Source organism: Haemaphysalis longicornis, unplaced genomic scaffold (genome assembly GCF_048455015.1).
Source record: "Haemaphysalis longicornis isolate Haplotype H1 unplaced genomic scaffold, Haemaphysalis longicornis Haplotype H1 scaffold_8, whole genome shotgun sequence".
Classification (NCBI taxonomy): Eukaryota; Metazoa; Arthropoda; class Arachnida; order Ixodida; family Ixodidae; genus Haemaphysalis; species Haemaphysalis longicornis.
The window spans coordinates 66,764,017-66,776,109 of record NW_027526445.1 but is presented as its reverse complement, the minus strand read 5'-3'; positions in this window follow the sequence as shown (position 1 = coordinate 66,776,109).

Genomic DNA, 12,093 nt, shown 5'->3' with positions numbered 1-12,093 from the left:
ATATTTCACTGGAACTGTGGAGGCCTTCGTAAAAAATCTTGACGATCTGTGCATGATACTGCACTCCAATGAGCCAAGTGTCATGTGTCTACAAAAAACACATTTAAATTCCAAACATACAAACTTTTTGTATAGTTACCTGGTATTTGGGAAGGACACTGATGGTGGTGGTACATTTTTGGGTGTGGCCATAAGTGCCCGTAAGTCCCTGGTGTGTCAGACTAACCAATTAGAGACCATCCTTGAGACTGTTGCCATTCGTGCCATACTTTTCAATAGGCTAATAACACTATGCTCCGTTTACATCCCCCTGATTTCAAGACCTCGAGCTGGGATTTCGAGGTTCTTGTAGATCAGCTACCCACACCATTTATCCTTTTAGGCGACCCCAATGCAATTAATGCACTCAGGGGCTCTTTTCGTACGAAAGCCCGCGGTCGCCTTATAGAAAAATTGCTAACATCTTCAGGAGCATGCCTATTCAATAAAAACAAGCCTACATACCATAATATAGGACACAACACGCATTCACACTTCGACTTGGCTATTGGTTCCGCAGTTCTCTTTCTATCTCTTGAGTTGGATGTCGGCACTAACCCATATGGTAGTGACCACTTCCCTACCACATTACCATACATAGGTAAAAACCCGAAAAGTTCACCTTCCCATAACAGGTTCAATGAAACTAGAGCGAACTGGAGTACATTTTCAGAAACATCTAAACTACAGCATACATCCAGAACACACCTATGTGCTGAGGAAGTTGCCCAACTCTTCACAGCACACATTCCCTGCCGCCGCTGAAAAGTCTATTTCGAGGCCTCACATGCACTGTGCAACCCGTGGAGGCCCTGGTGGAATGAGGCCTGTAGGCGTGCGCGAGAGGCCCAGAACAAGGCGTGGGGTATCCTTCGCAGCTACCCAACATCAGATAAACTCATCATTTTAAACGGGCTAAGGTTTTTGGGAAGCGTGTGCGTCGTGAGGCGAAAAGGGAGAGTTGGCACACCTTCCTTACTTCCATCAATTGAAACACAGACACACACATAGTGTGGACACGATTACGGAAACTAAAAGGACAACAGACACACATCCTGCCCCTGGTTAGTACAACTGGGGATACACTGGTAGACCAGGCTAACGCACTCGCACAACCCTTCCAACGCGTATCCGGTTCAGCACACTACACCGAAACTTTCATGAAACACAAACAATCGACCCAAAAGAGGTCTTTACTTGATAACCACAGGTCAACCTCCTCTTACAACTCCGAGTTTTTCACTTCATGAGCTAAGGGCCACTCTGACCACTTGTAAACCGTCAGCTCCAGGCTTAGACAGCATCACATATACAATGATACAGCACCTACACTCAGACACTCTTCTAACACTCCCGCACCTATATAACCAGATATGGCTTTCAGGACACATTCCAAACTCTTGGAGGGAGGCTAAAGGTGTAGCTTTCCTGAAAGAGGGGAAATACCCTTCCTATCCCGCTAGCTATCGACCCATTTCCCTTACCAGCTCCCTGTGCAAGCTTCTCGAGAAGATGATAGACCGGAGGCTTTTTTACTTTGTGGAGTACAATGGGCTTCTCGAGAGCTGCCAGTCAGGCTTTAGGGTGGGCCTATCTACCAGCGATCAACTTGTTGCATTGGAATCGTTCATAAAAGATGTATTGTACATAAGAAGTTCTGCGTTACGGTATTTTTTGATCTTGAAAAGGTTTACGACACAGCATGGCGATACAAGGTTTACGACACAGCATGGCGACACGGCATCCTTAGTGACCTAACGTCCTTTGGTGTGTTAGGTAAAATGTTAAACACCATTTCTAGTTACATATCCAGGAGGATATTTCGTGTTAAGATTATCTCTGTCCGGGATACATGTGCAGGAAAATAGTGTGCCGCAAGGTGGAGTTTTAAGCTGCACAAGGTTTATTTGTTACGATGAACTCCCTCCGAAAGGCACTGCCGCTATCCATTTCCTGTTATATCTATGTAGACGATGTACAAATATCTTTTAGATCCTGTAACCTGTCAATTTGCGAACGCCGAGTTCAGCTCCGTGTTAAGAAACTTGCTGGCTGGGTGGACCTTAACGGGGTTAAGCTAAACCCGGCCAAAAGTACTTGTGTTATGTTCTCCCGCAAGCGCGGGATTAATGCCGACCCTGAGATTACTCTTCATCATGCATATATTCCTGTAAAAAAGGAACAGGAGTTTTTAGGTGTCATATTTGATCAAAAACTCACGTTCGTCCCACTCATCAAACAACTTAAACATAAATTCCTCATAACACTAAACATTCTCAAGGTCCTCTACCACCAATCCTATGGTGCAGACAAACAACTCCTGCTGCGGCTCTATACCGCTTTGGTAGGGTCTCGCTTGAGTTACTGAGGTGTTGTCTATTGGTCGGCCACAAAAAGAGCGCTAAAAATGCTTGACCCAGTGCTGCACTTGGGGCTTAGCCTCTCGTATGGTGCTTTCCGTACAAGCTCTGCCCAAAGAATGTCTGTGGAATGCGACCAATGGTGCCTAGAGCATCAGCGAACGTATGTTGATCTCTTATATGCTTGGAAAATATCATCAATCGACAACCATCCTTGTAAACCAGTTTTTATGGATACACCCACATCACAGTTGTTTTTAAATCGCCAATCTCTTTATGTGCCTTTCTCACTTAGTGTGAGAGGGGAAGCTCCTGAATTGTCAATCGGCGTTTGGCCATGTTCAGAATATCTACGTTTGACTTGATAGCCCCCTGCTAATTTCGCCCTGCATCGTGTGACCTGTCGTTTACACAACTACAGAAAAACAGGGTACCACAAATCGCGATTTTTCAACATTTTCAGTAGCTGCAGCAAAAATACATGGCTGCAGAATTTTTTACCGATGCATCGAAACCTTCCATCGCGGTGTCTTGTGCTGTGTACGGACCCAACTTTGCGGCCTCTACGTCAATGCATGTAAATTCGAGCCTCTTCAAGGCGGAAGCTTATGGTATTTTTCTTGTTGCTGGTCATATTGTTCAACATCATGTTGAAGAGTCCATCATCTACACAGATTCACTCAGCGTTGTACCTGCATTATCATCCCAAAAGCGTTTAAAAATCATATCAATAATCAATTCTTTACGACTTTAAGGTCAGTATATGCCAAAAAAATTACACCATCTTCCCGTGGGGAACCCTGATGAGGATGCGAAGCATTGTGGCGGTTCCGTGTGGTTCCACTGTGTTGCCGTTATGTTGACTTATCTGGTTTTTACTAACGCAAGAGGGAATTCTGCGTCCGGGTCCACAGCGGTGGCAAAGGCACGCAAGTGCTGTTCTGTTACGGTGAGTAGGCGGTGGTTCTCGAGGCGCCGAAACTCGTCCATCATGTTCTTGTAGATGTTGTCTCTGTGGTAGAATCGGTAGTCTGCGTCAGCTTTGGTGAGGTAAAGGTTGTTGACATTGGTGCACCAGCTGAGAGAAATGTACACACCCTCCTCTTCGCAGCTTTGTCTTCTCGTTCTTCTTCTTCCTCGGCGGTTCCCCTACACGAAGATGACGACGGTGGTTGAACGAGAACCTATCTCGTGATGGATTCTTTGGTTGGCCAATCCTTAGGGGCATCCTGCCACAATCAGCATCAGAGGCGCTGCGGACGGGGCTGGTTGAGCGGGAAGGCGCGTGGCGCTTCCCACCACAGCTTTCCCACGGGAAATTCAGCATCCCCCTCTAAAGTTTTCAGTTCGTCGTTTCCGTTGACGTTCAGCTTCACGTGCCTTTGTTGTATCAGTAGCGTCTTGACGTTTTTTGAATGAGTCAAGGAGATAAGGCGCGTTCGTAGCACTTGCTCCTGTCCCGGATTTGTAGCGTAGTGGGAAGAGCACCGCGTACCTCCCGTTGCGGCCAGAGAGTCGTGGGATCGAAACCGGGCGCCGATATTTCTTTTTTTTATAGTGTAGTATCGCGGAGCTGCGGGTGTAAGGAGGAGAGTTGGGCATGCGCAGTGACCGTGTGGACGGCGCCGCCATCAACGACGGAGGAGCAGGCGAGCATCAATAATGCTCCTCATTTAAAATCTTGAAGTGATTGTATGTTGGGTACGGGTCACCGTGGGATTGCAGGAATTCAGACCGCGGACGAAATGGCCGCCGCTGCGACACACACGATCATAGTGGACATTACAAAACACCTTACGCCGATCACAAGCCATACATAAGACAACACCTTCGCAGAACCTGGCAAGCCGACTGGAGTACGCAGGCATACAACAAGTTAACCCAATAAAACCACACCTACGACCATACACTACTGATTAGCACAACAGATTCATCAACGTTGCCGAGCTAAATTGCGGATAGGCCACATACATGCGAAACACTCCCATCTGCTCACTGGTTCTCCACGACCCTTCTGTAGCAGGGGTGGGGAGGGCCTACGCGTAGTTCACAATCTCATTACATGCAAAGCACTCCACAGAACAAGACGCAAACATTTCCTACAACTATACAGAGAAGACATCCCACTACACCCAGCACTGTTTTTAGCGGATGATACAATGGTCCCTCTACAACAAACGTTTACGTTTCTTAGCAAAATCAAATTTTTACAGCTCATTTAATATCACGCCTCCCAATTACACCCTGGCCTTTACACCAGCCCTCCTGATTGTCTTACTGATTTTACTATTTTATACTCTGCTCTTGTTGAGCTATCTTCGAGTTTACATGTTCATCCGTGATACATAACCATTGTTTTGGCGCTCTTTGCCCTAGCTGGCCTTGCGCCATAAACATCCAACAATCATCGTCAACTACCACGTACACTAGGAGAAAACACTAGTTCTCTCCTATCACGAAGTTTTGGGGAGATTCAGAAGCGCTGATGGCAACAGTAAGAAGTTACGGCAATATTAGGTACGCGATTTTGCTGGCACGCGATCCCCCTTGTCTGTGTATTTTGATAAGTAACTGAACTTTAATCCTATGTGTACTGCATTAATGTGGGGCTGATTTTTTTCGGGAATACGCGTTTTTTTACATGCTTGTATTATCAATGGAATTAAGAGGTGCTTCATTGTTTGCTTTAAAACTTTTATTACCTCTGTATCTCCGAACATAACAAATAGGCTTTCGAACGAAGCTAAGGCAAACAACATGTGCATTTTCAAAGCTCAAGCTGGCATTTCTTGAAAACACACTGGAAATATTAGCGACATCTGTACTACTGTGCAGCTGAAAGGCCAGAGAAGCAGCAGGGTTGGAACACTAAATTTAGCTATGCATAGCTGCTCACTTCATTGGTTGGTATAGACACGTACATAACTTGCTTAGATAATAGTTCAAAATGAAGTTTATGTTATTTGCTTTGGTAAACCTGGGATAAAACAACAGGTACAGCCGCTCAATTGTAACCACACTCCCTCTGCAGACACACAATTTAAAGCCTACGGAAGTATGTAATGTTTACATTTTCACTTTGAATGAAGTTACGAAAACAAGTAAATGAATCTGGGCATAGTAAGGAAGTCTCGTTTGCGGTGAATTTTAGTACATTTCTGTTTTGAAGAACACAAAAACATATTCAGTGCTGCAAACCAATAAACAAGCTTTGAAGCCAGCGAGTGCAATAATGTGTGCGCGTGACTCGTTCGGTACAGATCATGTGGTTGGGAACCTTGTGTGAACCCGATGCAGTAGAAAAATGTCCAATCATTTTCCTGGTTGTCTGGGAAAGCTGCGCTCGTTGGGGTGTTGCCGTGGTGCTGGCCTAGGAAGGCTCCTGAGTCTTCGTGTCTGCAGGTAGGTCGTGTGGAACTGAGTATGTCGTACATTCTAGAGGCTTCGGCCTATATGACGTTAGAGAAAGCCTCCATAAAAGATGACCTACACAATATAGAACGGTTACGTATTCCTACTTTGGTGAAAAAAATCGCCTTGTGAAATTCTTTGACTCTCATATTGCATTGCCAGTTCCTGCTCGTATGCTACGTGCTGTCTTGAACGCACACTTGTTAGACATTGCGTTAGCACTGGCATTTAATCTACAAAAACAGCCAAGTAACGATTTTGTGCTGTGCTGGCACAAATGCTGTGCTGGCATAGCATTTTATTGAGGAGCTTTACTTTCCTATGTGCTATGTGGCGCAGCCAGCCTTCCAAAGAAGGGTTCAAATTATTCTGTCTAAAGTTGACTTCCTTAGAAAGCATTATGCACGGCAGCGAAAAAAATGTTTTGTGAAAAAATATATATGACCAATCACCAGATCAGTGAACGCAGAGGGATCGCATGCGGGTTCTTTCTGATTGCGTTTATCCGAATAGACGGCAAAAATCTACCATTCTACTCATTTACCTTTACTGCAAGCATTCAAAAGAGTAAAATCGTTATGTCTCTGAAAACAATGGTCTACCTAAACAGCACAATTGATAAAGCCTACCTTCTTTGTTTCCACACGGTAATGTCCACATGAGAAAAAGAAATGCTACCACACTTCTTCCGAAGTTGATTGATTGTGGGGTTTAACGCGCCGACGCAACGCAGGCGATGAGGCGCGCCGTAGTGGAGGGCTCCGGATTAATTTTGACCACCTGGGGATCTTTAACGTGCGCCGAAATTCGTACACACGGGGTTTTTTGCTTTTCGCCTCCATCAGAAAAGCGGCCGCCGCGGCCGGGAATCGAACCCGCGACCTCGTGCTCAGCAGCGCAACGCCTTAGCCACTGAGCCACCGCGGCGGGTACACTTCTTCCGAAGTCAGCCTTCGGAAAACGAGCATTCCTTGATGTTCGAGAAAACCATGCTTCGGCTGCATAATTGATAGAGCAGAATTTATTAAAAAACTTTGCTGTGAAAAAAAAGTTCACTCAATTGGTTACAGTTACACGCACAGTAGGCTTGGTAATAGGAATTGGGTATAAGAACACGCTAACAAAGACAAGCAAAAAAACTTACCGGTCATAAGCAGGAGCTGGAAGTACAAACGGCCATTCATTTTCAACGGGAGTCTTGGTTCTGCACATAAGTTTTGGGGATACTGTCTTCTTTATATACCTTTTTTTTTGCGTTGCGTAGGAGAACCTCACCTTAAAAATACAAATTGTGGCTAATGTCTTACCTCTTAATAAAAATGCAAGTAAAGAGATATAGAGAGAGAGTGAGAGGTAATGGTGTTGAAAATGGAGGAAGTCAATAATTATCATGCCTTTTTCACTAATAAAGTTCTTGAATTTGCAAGAACGTGTACTATAGCAAATATCTCGCTCTTAGTAGGGGTTAAAGACGCTACCCTAGTAAACGATAAAATTGCTGAGGGGGCATCTCGGTCGTCTCTCGCGCATGCCTTAAAAAATGCCAGCCTATCCTACCGGGACCAAATGTTGGAAAGTGGGTTTTTCAGCTGAACATTCAAGCCGTTAGGCCGGAAACCGGCAAAATTTGTACTTTTCAAGCCCCTTCCGGAGTACCTTGCGGTTGAAATATCAAAGACTCAAGATCACTACCTTCGGGAACGCGGGCTGTCTGGCGCCACCATTCGACGACCAGCATACGGTACAAAAAAAGATCTTTGAGGACCCCCTTGCTCAAGATATCAACCTTGAGAACGGCAACGTGGCTTCGTGTTGCGGCAACGTGTGGCGGCAACGTGGCTTGGTTGACGGATTTTAATCTGCAAAACGCTTCGAAATAGAGGGGTGTGCTGCCTAAAACCCCAATGTATGCTCAGGGAAGGCCCTTCGTACAAGGGATGGTAGTGTTGTTTCGGCTGCTCCATTCGGCTGCTGCAGCTTATTAGGAAGCTGCTAGTTCATGAATTTTTGGAAGATATTTTTCGAGCTTCTCTCTATAGACACATTTATTTAAAGAGTCTTCACTGCATTGATGTTTTTTTCATACCCGGAAGCGGCGCTTATTACAGACGGCAAGCCTATTGCCCAAGAAAAAGAGGTGTTGTAACAAGGCACTATCATTCAAAAGAAGTGTTGAAGTGATACTTGTGCACACCAAGATTGATCCCCTTAATATTACATACAAGCTGGCAACACACAGAAACAGATTGATTTTTAAATTCAATGCGCCAAAGCGACACCTCGGCTACGAACCCGCCATCGCGGAAGGTGTGGATTAACTTTCACCACCTGGGATATTTACCGTGATTTCAATGTCGACACATAACCGTTTTCTCTTTTCGCCTGTATCAGAAAAACAGCCACTTTGTCCCGGAACCGGCAGAAACTTTATTATGCAAAGACAGTAAATGTATTTAGTGTAGGTATCATTTTGTATCAAGCTAAAAAGGGTCGTCCCCACTAGGGCAATCTCAAATTCAAGCTAAGTCAAGGGGAATTCCGCACCTCGTGCCGTTGCGCAGCTCCAAATGCTCCTGCGTTTTAAGAGGAAGGGAGCGGACACTGGTATATGTAGGGAGAAAGAATACGGGTGAATGTCTCAATGTAAACATACAAACATGGGCTAGCTGCGTCCGTGTTTAAATCGAGCTCATGTATACAGCCTATTCCACCGAGGAGCGGTAGCATCATCATCAGAATCATCATCATCACCACCATCATCATCAGCCTGTTTAGGCGCACGCAGGACGAAGCCCTCAGATTATTATGTAATTCTCTGGGAATCCAGTCAGTATGGTGTATCGCTTTTTAATTCCGACAACTTGCGTTTTTCTCTCTCGGAGGGTGTACAGAACCTGATCATTACCACCATAAATCATCAGCCTGTTTGGGCGCTCGCAGGACGACGCCCTCAGATTATTAAGTAATTCTCGGGGAATCCAGTCGCTATAGTGTATTGCTTTTTAATTGCGACAATTTGCGTTTTTCTCTCTTGGAGGGTGTACAGAACCTGAAATCAAATTAAGCGTACAATGAATACAACTCCATTCCTATTCCGAAGGATTGAATGCGGAAATAAAACATATTGAAACAGCTAGATGAGAGCACGCAAGAAATCAGTACCACAAACAAGGCAGTTTATTTCCCAAGTGCGGGGCGAATATCCTTCTGATTGGTGCTCCACAACTACTGTGTAGGTATTAGTATACTTTATTTACAGATATATATATATATATATATATATATATATATATATATATATATATATATAACCCGGGGGTTAAAAAGAAGGTCCCCTTCACCCCGATTAGTCCGAATGGCGCTGGCTACCACCCCCAAGCACAGGAAACAAACATACCTAACATAAATACCCCAGAAAGTGAATGGGAAAATCGCCCCGCCGGTAGCGTAGTGGTTATCGCACCAGACCGGTATTCTGGAGGTCGTGGGTTCGGATCCCACCTGGCGGGCATTTTTTCTTCACTTTCTTACTTTCTTTCCAAATTCTTAATCTGTTTCAATGATCTACCACATCCTCCCCTTTGCTTTCCGAGGTTTTCTCGACTGCCAACCCTTATTTATATATATATATATATATATATATATATATATATGTATATATATATATATATATATATATATATATATTTATATATATTTATATTGTGAGCACTGTCTTTGCACTGATTGCTTGAGTGGTCATTCTCTCTAATGTGTCCGAACACACTATCATCAGCATCGTCTCACCCACGCACAGTTTGGTATCATCATCGTATCCCTGGCCTCGCGCAATCCTAATCTTCATCGGAGTACGTTGGTTCTGCTGCCTGCTTGAGAAAGACCACCGGAATAAACGCCGCCCTGCCTTAGGTCTGCTGCCCTGCTTTCCTCTCTCAATTGGCGGAGTTGCTTGTCGGCCCCGTCCTCTGCCGCTCCCAGCTACACCCCTGGAGCTCCGTTCCGGTCGACGTCTCCCGCTACGCGAGCCAACGATGCAACGAGAAAGCGCATCGGAACGCAGCGCTCCACCGCCGTCGGCTTGGGTGATCACAGGCCACCAGCGCGACCCTCCCTCCTTCGCTGGTCTTCGGGGTGAAGACGTCGAAGATTGGCTGGACCAGTATAATCGCGTCAGCCAATTTAACCGGTCGGATGATGCTTTAAAACTGCGCGATGTCCCATTCCACCTAGACCTGGTCGCAAAGACATGGTACTTCAACAACGAGGCAACTATCGAGAACTGGACCGATTTTACTGAGCGTCTACGCAAAGCATTCGGCACCCCGTCAGCTCGCGTCGATGGCGCCAAAAAAAATCTGGGTTCTCGCGCCCAACGTCCGACGAAACATATGCGGCTTAGATCGAGGACGTCCTCGCCCTCTGCGGCCGGGTGGACGAAAGCATGCCAGAGGCCGATAAGGTGCGGCACATCTTGAAGGGCATTGCTTCATTTGCATTTAACGCCCTCGCTATCCAGAATCCCCTGACAGTCAGCGATGTGCGGGAGACCTGCCAACGACTCGCTCAGTTGCAGTCTGTTCGCCTTGAGCCAGAGCCGGCTCGTCTGGATGGGAACACAGATCTGCGAACTCTGATACGCGCAATCATTCGTGAGGAGCTAGGCAACTGTAACTCATCGTGTCTCCCACACGATCCCTGCAGCCCTAGCCCATCTCCGCTACGGGATCTAATCAAGGAAGAACTGGCATCCTTGACGGCGTATCCACCGGCGAATTCGACTCCTCCTGCCTCTTACGTGACGACATACGCAGAGGACGCTTCAAAACACCCCTTGTTCGTGGAATCGCCTCCATTTTGCACTGCTCCCGGACATTTGACGGCTATTGCCCCCTCTCGGGGTGCCCAGGCGTACTACGCGCACGTGCTCCCCGATCGCCAGCTTTTCCCTCGGGACCGCCCGGTTTGCTACTACTGTGGAATTCGGGGCCACATTTCCCGTTTTTGTCGAAGACGCCAGCAGGATGAACGCCGAGGGTACGCTCCTGATGAGCGAGATAACGCCCGCTTTGCCTATGGCACTCGTAGAAGCACATACGACCCTCCTATTCGCCGTTCTTCCCCGCCTCGCGATTTTCCTGAGTTTTCTCAGCGTGATACTCCAACACAACGCAGATCGCCTTCGCCCTACCGCCGCTCGGTGTCCCCTCTTCATCCTGCCTCACTTCCCAATTACCACCCTTCAGAAAACTAGAGCCTGCAGTTTTTGGAGGGGAAACTGCATTGCTCGAAGACACCAGAACTCCTCCTGAACTTTCCGTGGAACTTATTATTGGTGGAAGTGGAAGGTTTGCGTGTTGAGGAGCTTGTTGATACTGGGGTCACTGTGTCAGTTATTAGTGCACACTTATGTTCACGTCTGAGGAAGGTGAGAACTCCTTACGCCGGGCCATCCTTGTGTGGGGCTAATGGTGATGCGATTCGGCCTTCTGGATATTGTACAGTGCGGGTTAGCATAGACGGGCTCCTACATTACATTCAGTGTGCGGTGCTGACTCTGTGTTCTCATGAAATTATTTTGGGCTGGGACTTTTTATCGGCGTCGTCTGCGGTAATTTGCTGCCGCCAGCCTGCAATTCACCTCACCGAGACAGAAATGGCCTGTGCGTCAGATGCTGCCGTACTGCGGGTGGTCTCTGCCGAAGATTGTGTCTTGTGTCCCGGCCAAGAAACGGTGTTTTCCGTAACGTGTCACAGTATCGCGGATGGAGATTTGTTTGCCATACCAGCTGGGAACTTCGCTTGCAAAGGAGTTATATTACCGCCCTGCGTCGTTCGCTTTTCACAGGGATCACCTTTCATCGCCGCACTAAACATTGCCTTTGAGCCGATTCTGCTTCCTAAAGTCACGACGGTTGCTTCTATTCTAGACGATGAAGTTGGCCGTCTTGCGCTTTGCCCTATAGCATCACTCCAGCATGACTGCGGGCAAGCGATTACGTCTTCGAGCCTTACATCCACCATCAGCATTGAGCTAAGCGAGGAAAATCAAAAATCGCCCTTCTTAATAAGCACAAGGCGTTGTTTGACAGCCATTCGCTCACTCTTGGACGAACATCAGCAGCGACTCATCGCATAGAAACCGATGGCTCTTGTATTGTCCGCCGTCGTCCCTATCGCGTTTCATCCGCAGAACGCAAAATCATTCAAGAAAATGTGGACGACACGCTTCAGCGGGGCATTGTTTGCCCTTCGGGCAGTCGCTGGTCTTCGCCGGTTGTTCTGG